At 40.1% G+C, this 10,541-nt stretch overlaps 1 long non-coding RNA gene across 1 annotated transcript; it reads right to left on the bottom strand.

The window, feature by feature from the left end:
- Positions 1–8,399: 8,399 nt before the first annotated feature.
- Positions 8,400–10,230, bottom strand: LOC129718114 (uncharacterized). The gene is made up of 3 exons (XR_008726808.1): positions 10,095–10,230; positions 9,938–10,036; positions 8,400–9,855 (listed from the first exon to the last, which is right to left on the bottom strand). It is a non-coding gene; the product is annotated as an uncharacterized LOC129718114 (long non-coding RNA).
- Between the last annotated feature and the right edge of the window lie 311 nt (positions 10,231–10,541).

The following is a 10,541-nucleotide window of genomic DNA, read 5'->3' as shown; positions in this document are numbered from 1 at the left end:
ATACAGACACGAGGCATACGGACGCGAGGCATAGTACCCTAGGCATAATGGACGGCAGGCATACGGACACGAGGCATATGGACGCGAGGCCGAATGGATGCGAGGCCAAATGGACGCGAGGCCGAATGGACGCGAGGCCGAATGGACGCGAGGCCGAATGGACGCGAGGCCGAATGGACGCGAGGCCGAATGGACGCGAGGCCGAATGGATGCGAGGCCGAATGGATACATGGCCGAATGGATACAAGGCCGAATGGACACAAGGCTAAGGGGAAGACATGCGAAATATTTTATTATCGTCATCATCATCACAGACCTCTTTCAATAACATGTATTTCGTTTGAAAGTGACATTTGGAAAGCAATACGCTCGCGGCCTTCGGCCGACTCGCTGTTCGAGCGAATGCTGTCCTTACTCGCTACCGCTCGTTCGGACTTAACTAAGGGAAGAAAACTCTGTTTGAGTAGACCTAGCAAACCAGTAGATCAGTCGTTTGGGTGCGAGAGGCCGCCGCTTCCGACGGCGGGTCGGCGGCCGGCTCGGACTGCGGAAACCACGGCGGCTTAGTGCCGCCTTGTTTCCTTGCCCTCGATTATGCGTCTTCGCCGCATGATTTCAAGAAAAGTATTATACCCAACTTAAACTCTTTAGGAATATATTTACACCTGAACTACATAATTGGATCTCATGCGATCGTACAACATCGCATTCGGCCTCGCGTTCATTCGGCCTCGCGTTCATTCGGCCTTTCGTCCATTCGGCCTCGTGTCCATTCGGCCTCGCGTCCATTCGGCCTCGCGTCCATTCGGCCTCGCGTCCATTCGGCCTCGCGTCCATTCGGCCTTGTGTCCATTCGGCCTCGCGTCCGTTATGCCTTGTGGCAATATGCCTCGTATCCATTATGCCTCACATCCATTATGCCTCGCGTCTGTATGCCTAGCATACTATGCCTAACATCCATATGCCTAGCGTCCATATGCCTCGTGTCCCGTCCCCAAGTCTACCACCTCTACGATTTCAACTTATCTAATGCGGCATTTCAACGTAAACTTCTGAATAGAGGGCGAGAACTTCAATGACGAGAATTTTACGAAATTAACTATAATATTAGTGATAGATTTATACTGACTGACCAATCAACATGTAACTTGTTCGTTTTTTTTTTGTATTCGTTCTTGATTATACTTTGTAAATGATTTTGTAGAGTAAGAAAAGACATGAGGTTTTTATGCCTTTTTGAGTAACATACAGTGACTCAAAAGGGCTTTTCCTCATCACGAAAAGTTCATTGAGGCATATTTAGCCAGATGAAAACATCAAATAAATAAATAAATAAATAAATAAATAAATAAATAAATAAATAAATAAATAAATAAATAAATAAATAAATAAATAAATAAATAAATAAATAAATAAATAAATAAATAAATAAATAAATAAATAAATAAATAAATAATAACAACAAAACAGTAGACATTAGTTAAATTGAATAGATATAGTTGCTATATTATCATACTTTTACCACAGAGAACAGACATTTATGTTCATATAAAGTCATTTGAAAATCGTGTGTAAAATTTGAATCAAAAAACGTTAATACACTAACGACATCTGTCTTGTGGTGCCCTAGTTGCACTGCATAAATATTGCCATATCGATATTTTATTGATATCAAGGTGGTTTGTAAGTGACAAGAGCGCCACATAGCGGGAGCATTACCACTTACTGTTAAATTACGGTTGCAAGTTTTTACACATCTTTTGAAAATAAGATGAACGTCTGTTCTCTGCGCTTCTACTGTCAAAGAACATATTACTGCAAACACGAAAAGAGCGGGTCGTCAGATTGATGAAAATTTAAAAACTCATAAGGGACTTAACAATACACTGAATTCTGTTTTTACGCGACTTTTTTTTACGTGATTTTATTCTACACGATTTTTTTTCACGTGACAAAGAGTATGACCAGTTGTTTATTTTGACTGTTTTTGAAGAAAATAATGTAGTAATGTTAAAAAAACACGTTGATTCGTGAATTTCAGTCAAAACAATGGATAGTTATGCATAAAATGACAAAACAAGGTGAAAGTCAACCAGAGATCGCAGAATTTATGGGACTATCGAAACGAAAATAATTGTACAACAGCCAATGTTGATGCTCAAATCAAACGTTGTTCTATTCAAGCATGCAAAGAAAATCAGAGATGAGTTGAACTTGCTGTGAGTCGCCGAACAGTCCAAAGACAAGACGGCTTGTGGAGCATGGACCTGATGGTAAAAGCCTTAGAAAGGTTCCTATGTTAACACACAAGCATCTTCTAGGGAGGTTGAAGTTTGCCAAGGATCATTTCGATTGGATATATCCAAAAACAGAACAGAATGTCAAAATGTGCTGAGGCCTGACGAAATGAACTCAAATTGTTCGATTCTAATGGAAAAAGCTGAGTAAAACGATGACACGAATAAAAAAATTGTCTTCCATTAAAAATAAGCACACTATTCAACAGAAACTAGCAGTTTTATCTATTTGCAGTTAATTACCTTGAAAATTTAAAAGTTCAACAACAAGGAAACTTTAAAACTGATTGAAAAAATAAATCAATCGGATATAATTCGCTATATTCCAATGATCTCAATCAGCACAACTACAATAATCAGCACCTTAAAACAACGGCTGACGTTTTAGCAAACAACAACAAATGTGTGGCTTTTTGTTCCCAGCCAAGCGACCGGCAAATTACGCATTGCCAATCGGGCATCGCATCGGGAGAATGAAACTTCAAGTGTACCGACGAACGGACGGACGGACGGCTTTCGCAACTCTCATCCTTTCATAGCCGTAGGGTGCGGTTCACAATGCGGAAAGTAATTATTGCCAAATTGCCTTTAAAACTTCCTAATCCTCGCCGAAGAATACCCGATAGTTTGGACGAGTTTGAATAAAAGAGAAACATTAATTAGCTTAATCTTCTCGAACAAACATATTTCGGAACATCTCCGTTGAGTTTGCGAACGTTGCATTTCTACGTGTCTTGCGGCTAGGCAACTGACTGCCTTCAGGTAAAACTATGTGCTTATCCGGGAGGTTTTTTTTATTTCCCTGCATGCTGCAGCTCGCCCCTCTGGCAGTTTATTGTAGCTAGAATCAGAAGTGGCTGCAAAATAACGATTACATTCATGTTTATTACCGCAGCAAACGATATGAAATCACCCATAAAGCATTCCCACCTGTTAATAGTCAAATGTCGGATATTTTCCCACCGTTAGCTGTTCTCATGAAATGTCGAAATGCCGAAACAACTGACGGATGGAGTACCAATGCTCATCACGATGATGATGGTGAAGTTTGTTTGCTGCACGCATCGTACGCTTCCACCCCCGAATGAGAGGAAGGGCTTTCGTTGTTGCAGCCGCTATACCACCCTCAGAATCTGTATTTGGTGTTTTTGTAGCCAGTTCTTCATGGTTCAATGCTTACACGGGATATAGAGTAGAACTTACCGCACGTTGGATTTCACTTTTTTATCGAATAGTACTTACTGACTGGTTTGGTTGTCATTCTAGTACTCTTTTGAACTTTGATTATAAGTGCGACTTGGCACAGAAAGTTCCATTATCACCACTTCAGATGACCAGAGACGACACTAGCATCACCTTTTTTACTCAACTCAATCTCAATGACACTCGAACATCTTTCGAGGTTGCATTTTCAAGCTGTATGCAATGTGAAAAATCTAAAGCAATTTCCCCCCTCCTACCGGGTCGTTTAATAACTTCGCAGAGGTCTGCCACACTTGAATGACTGTGTCGATTCCCTCAAGAGATGCGTTTAATAAAGTCTTAAGACGGAGACGGTTTTTGTCCTGCGTCATGTCGAAGGGTCGCGCTTCGAATTGGCGGATTGGAAATCACGGGCGCGTGAAGTTTCTGTTTTTTTCCTCGTTATACCACAATCTGTGAGACCACCTAGAGGTGAGAAAGTATTTCCCTCGCGAACATTTTAAGCATGTTGGTAGGCACCTTCGAGTGTGCAGCTAAGTTGAGTAAACTTTTGACAAATAGCTTCTGTGACATTGTTCCACTGATCGTAGGCTGCATTGTTTCCTGTGAGGTCTCGGTATCGAGAGAAGCTTAAATTGAGCCGACGCTGAACCCGCATCCTCCGATACGAGCATCCTTTTGTTAGCTGCTGACGAGCACGGGCTAGCGGCAACTGATGTCACAGGAGAACCCACCAACGTCGATCGGCTGCTGGAGATAGCGAATGTTTGGGAACATTTCAGGGATTTTCGTAACCTTTTGTCAGGACATGCACTAGAAAACGACCGGCTTCTTTGTCTAAATGAGAACAGATGTTGTGACACACTGAATGGTGGCGTCGATGTGTGTTGATTAATTTGAGGTTATTATGATTACTGGGATTCTAATGGCTCATAATGTATTAAACTTCAAATGCAAGAATTATAATTTGTTTTATGTCGTCTTATACTGCTTATACTGCACTAGAGGAGATATTAAGCCACCAAAAAATGGAGTTGACAGAAATCTTTGTCAATGTATATCAATTTTTTTGTTATAATTTTTAATAAAAAAAAAATATTCAATCCACGTAGCGGCGAATATTTTTTCGGCCCAGTTAGTTCAGTGATTTTAATAATCATTTCGTTTTGACTTGGTTAAGTGGCATCTCTGACATAAAAGTTTTGCAGAATTATTGCAACTGAGCAATTCCAGCTGAGACCGGCCCACCATTTACATGATAGAATCGTAAACTATTTGAGTTATGTTTTTTTTGAAGCTCATGTTGAAAAATTAAAGAAACTGCATTTGGTTGATCAAATCGATGAGCCTCTCGTTAGCTGGAAATCAATACTTTTTTGGACCTTCCGTTTTTCTCTATAGAATTACTCAAACCAACATATCAATGGAAATGGAGAAGACAATTATTATTGTTGAATTGAATCGCCATATTGATTTTTTTCCCATTCACCTACCTTGAATTTTTTATTCAATTAGAAAGGAAATTTGAAAATTGTCAGGCGATAGTAACGCTGTGAAAATGGCATCAGAGTCGTTGACTGGTTTTGGCTGCTTAGTAACACTATTTTCAGTTCAGCCTTCTGAAAAATATCCACGACACGACTTTTAAGCCAATGTTTGTTTTGATTTGTTTAAAGTTTTTTTACGGTCACCGACGTAGATGGAAATCAAAAAAAAGGGCAGAGAAATACACTGAATATTTATGTATTGGATTAACAGCTTCCAATCTGGAAAAACGATTTGAAAATAAAAACCCGAATTCATCCACCTAGCGGTGAGACCTAGCCTTTCTCATTCAAACTTGTTATTTATTTTAAAAGATTTACACAAACATTTCAATTTTCAGGAAAAACATACATCTTGATAAAGTTTGCTGGATTTTTTTTACCACTCTAAATAATAAATTTTTGGTAGCCAGCAGTGAAACTATACCGAACATTTAAAACATAACATTCAACCACATATGAACATATATTAACACATGCAAACAACATGAAAAAAAAATGTTTCAAATATACTTACTTTACTTTTTTGACTAACGGACCGTTCACCGGTCTAGGGCCGAACGAATTAGAGATGTCCAGCTTCTTCTGTCTTGGGCAACCGTTCTCCAGTCTCCCCGTACACCAGCATCTTCTTCCACCGCGCACATCCACCGCGTGCGAGGCCTACCACGGAGTCGACGGCCTCTTCCTGGTTCTCTACTGAAGATAGTTCTGGCGGCTCTCTCGTCAGGCATCCTGGCTACATGTCCAGCCCACTAAAGCCTGCCCCGCTGTATTACCTTCACTATATCAGCATGTTTGTATACCTGGTACAACTCGTGATTCATGCGTCTGCGCCACACTCCATCTTCCAGTTTACCGCCAAGTATCGATCGCAGAACTTTACGCTCAAAAACTTCGAGCACTCGTCGATCGGCTTCCTTCAGCGTCCATGCTTCATGTCCGTAAAGGGCCACCGGGAGTATCAGCGTCCTATACAGCGCTAGTTTTTTGCGAGTTTGCAAACTACGGGACCTTAGCTGGTTACGCAGTCCGTAGAAAGCCCTGTTCGCAGCTGCAACTCGTCGTTTCACTTCACGGCTCATATCGTTGTCACATGTCACAAGCGTACCAAGATAAACGAATTCGTCAACCACTTCAAATCGTTCCACATCTATCTCCACCTCAGCACCTACACCACGGGGACTCCCACGCTTTCTGCCAGCTACCATGTACTTCGTTTTGGCAGAGTTAATGACAAACCCTAATCTCGCTGCTTCTCTCTTAAAAGGTACGAAGGCCTCTTCCACGGCCTTACGGTTGATATCGATGATATCGATGTCGTCCGCAAAACCAAGAAGCATGTGAGATTTCGTGATGATCTTACCGTTTCTTTCGACGTTTGCTCTTCGTACGGCACCCTCAAGAGCGATGTTAAACAGTAGGTTTGAGAGCGCATCCCCCTGCTTCAGTCCATCCAACGTTACGAACGAGGCTGATGTCTCGCCAGCTATCCGCACGCACGATTTTGATCCCTCCAGTGTCATACGACTCAGCTTTATTAGTTTCGTAGGGAAACCGTGTTCCAGCATGATCTACCACAGTTCGTTTCTTTTCACTGAGTCGTATGCCGCCCTGAAGTCCACAAACAGATGGTGAGTCGGTAAGTTGTACTCCCGGAACTTATCGAGGATCTGTCGCAGGGTGAAGATTTGATCCGTCGTGGAACGCCCTTGTCGAAAACCAGCCTGGTATTCGCCAACAAAGGATTCCGTTAACGGTCTTAATCTGAAGAACAGGATACGGGAGAGCACTTTTTATGCGGAGTTGAGCAACGTTATGCCTCGATAGTTGCCGCAATCCAATCGAGGACTCTTCTTATAGATAGGGCATATGAGGCCTTCCAACCAGTCGTTCGGCATTTGTTCGTCCGCCCAGATTCATAGTATTATCTGGTGGATCGCATAGTACAGCCGCTCGCTTCCCGCTTTTAGAAGTTCGGCCGGGATACCGTCCTTCCCAGCGGCCTTGCCGTTTTTCAGCTCACTAATCGCCTTTTTCACCTCCTCCTGTGTTGGTGGCTCCACAGCTTGTCCGTCACTCATAATCGTCATCCTGTTCCTGCTCTGCTCATCTGGCTCCTCACCGTTCAATAGCGCCTGAAAACGCTCCTTCCACCTGTTTCAAATATATGACGCGAAATATTTTTGGGTCGTGGTATAATCGAAACGTCTTTGTACTTATATTTAGGTTGGACTCGCTTACGTATCATTCGATAAAATATCATTTTAGATTTGATTATTTCATTTTGGAATGGTTTTTTTTTTCATTTCATATATGACTTTCGTTCCACAAATTTCGAACCACGTGTTCAATCATTAATAAATTCTTCACTTAACCCTTAACAAGCTCGTCCATCTGATATCAGTATTGTTCAAATCGGTTGTGTAGTTTCTGAGATAATGAAGTTTCGTAATTTTCACTTTTTATACATTAAAGACTAAGTTACAGTCCGATTACAGTAAAATTCAGTAGGATGTTATGAGGCAGCAAGACCTTTCATTTGACACTGATTTTGTGGAAATCGGTTCAGCCACCTCTGAGAAAAGTGAATGAGTTTAAGTAATCTTCGGAATATGTTTCTTTTCATTGCTGGATTCCACATTCTTAAACATAAAGACAAAGTGAAAATCCGATTGCAAAAAAAATCGATAGGGTCTTATGGGGCAACTAGACTTTCTATGTAACACTGATTTTATGAAAATCGCTCTAGCCATCTCTGAAAAACATGAGTGAGATCAAATGGTCTCCAGGACACGTTTCCATCCATAACTTTTGAACCACATGTCCAATCTTTATAAAATTTAAAAGTTAAAGGTTGTTTAGGGTGCCCGTTCACTTAGCACTTATTTTGTTCAAATTGGATGTGTAGTTTTTTTATAAAATGTGATTTTCACATGAATAACATACAAACTAAAAATCCGATTACAATAAAATTTAAGAGGATTTAATTGGGCAACTAGACCTTTCATTTTATAATAATTCTATGAAAATCGGTGCAGCCATCTCTGAGACAATCGAGTGAGATTGAAAAGTTGCACATACACACATTCGCGCGCACACAGACATACAGAAAATGCTCAGCTCGTCGAACTGTCGAGTGATATATGTCATTCTGCCCTTTGGAGCACTTTTATACCTTCGGTTTTGCCAGTGATTGCTATACCTTTGTAGGAGAAAGACAAAACGATAAACCAAACACGGCTCAAGTGTAATTTATGGGTGACAACTCAAATTTTAGAATTTTTTTCTAGTGCTGTCAAAAAAGCTAGAGGTACTTCAATGACAACCGATTTGTTTCTCACGAACATACATTTATCATCTAAACATATAAAAATGCAGTCCAGTCTGTCTGATCCATATAGGCTCTGAAACAACTGCACCGATCGGCGGGAAATTTTGTATATAGGGGTTTTAGGGGCCGAGAAAGGTTACTAAGAAAGTTCGAGACACCTCCCTGTCATGGAAGGGAGGGGTCCCATGTAAATAAAACACAAATTTCTGCACATCTCAAGAACTAACCAATTAAATGAAACCAAATTTGGCAAGTGAATGTTTTTAGGGGTACCGTAAACTGGGGTGACTTTGATCACCGGGGTGACTTTGATCACTGCATCTCTTTTTTGAAAATGTGGTAAAAAAGCGCACGTAGTGCTTGGGACTTGTCGTAATCTTCACTGATTGCGTGGATATATATTCGCATTGCTACTATTCATCCATTTCCTGCTATTTAAAGAGTGTTTTTCATGCTAAAATATAAATTGGAAATAAAGTGTATTTTTGGCGATTTTTGTTGCATACAAACAATCGGTTCAAGCAGTTTCAAAACAACAAGTTGCAATACGTAAAGTTTTTTTTTTGTTTCCAGATAAGTTCTTAAGATGAACAAATATTATAACAATACATTTTATTGTTATTTTTGCAAGTTTTTCCTCAAAGGCAATGTTGAGTCCCAATATTCTCCACAGCGTATTACATATTTCTTCTTAACAAAAACCCAAGACGTGAAGTAACATGCAAATTTGGCCAATTTCATAAGTCATATTCCTCGTGGACTAGTTTTTGATGATTTTAGACCACCTTCTCTCTCAGTGGATAATCGTTCATATATATTCTAAAAATTTTGTATGAATCTTGTACATTCGCCATTATTAACTGTTCACGTAGAATGTGAATGGCCCCCAAATTGCTTTCCATATTTAAAAACTCGTTTGAGTCGTTTAAGGCTGTTAAATTTAGTGAAAGTAGCAAAGTGTAACACCAAATTCATCAAAACAATGAAGTGATCAAAGTCACTCCGGAATGATGATTGGTGTAAAATATTTAGAGCATATTTAAAAACAGTAAAATTGTTGCTAAACTTTTGAATTAGTGACTAAATCTTTTTCAATGCATACCAGTACTTATTTTAAAAATATCGAATAATATTGTTTTCAGTATATTTTGAAAATATTTGAGATACAATCAAAAAAGTGATCAAAGTCACCCCAGTTTACGGTAACAAATCTGGCTATAATAGTTTTACACCCCTCCATCTTCTGGAAGGGAGGGGTTTTCCACAAAAGGAACACAAATTTCTGCACATCTCGAGAGATAATGAAATAAATGAAACCAAATTTTATCTGTTGAGGTTTTTGAGAGCAAAAAAAATTCCATGGTGGTTTAACACCCCTCCCTCTTCTGGGAGAGAGGGCTAATAGTGAAAAAAAAATCCGGCGGTGGGGTCTTGATTGCTGTCCACAATCACGTTGCCAGCACAGAACACGCAGTGGCTGAAAACAATGAAGCGCTTTGTGTTAGATTATCAACAGCCACCGGCTTACTCTACTTGTGCTGCGGATATATTCCACCTACCTCTAGTGTTGATCGTTATCGCTCTTTCTGCTCGTTCGTCGAATCAGTAATTGAATGTATTGGCCCAAATGATGACGTCGTCGTACTCGGGATTTGAACCTGCCAAATTTAAATTGGAATCAGATACATTTTGACTCTAATAATCCCTTTTACTTACCAAACCGAATCAACTCGCAAACCGAGATAGCTGTTGTTGACAGTTTTCTTTCTGTTGGACTGTTGCAAGTTTGCAATTTGCCAAACCAAAACAATTGTTTTCTTGACTTGGTGTTCACTACTGACACAAATATTTGTCAATTGGCTCTGACGGATCCAATGATTAAAAACGAAATTCATCACAATGCGATGTTATTGACCATCGAAGCAGATGAATCAGATAAGTATAAACCGGGGATGCTCAAAAAGTGTTTGAACCTGAAAGCAATGAATGTCGCGAGCGTGCGTGAAAACCTGAGCAATGTTGATTGGAATAATGTTTTTATATCGGAACCACTATTCGTTGATAACATCGAAGAATACGAGAGGCAGGCGGTAGTAATGGTTGATTTCCTTCGATCAGTTGGAGTCTTCGAAGTTGACGTTGGCGATATCACGAAAGTTAATA

The sequence above is a fragment of the Wyeomyia smithii genome, chromosome 1 (assembly GCF_029784165.1).
Source record: "Wyeomyia smithii strain HCP4-BCI-WySm-NY-G18 chromosome 1, ASM2978416v1, whole genome shotgun sequence".
Classification (NCBI taxonomy): Eukaryota; Metazoa; Arthropoda; class Insecta; order Diptera; family Culicidae; genus Wyeomyia; species Wyeomyia smithii.
This window is presented reverse-complemented; position numbering and strand designations above follow the sequence as displayed.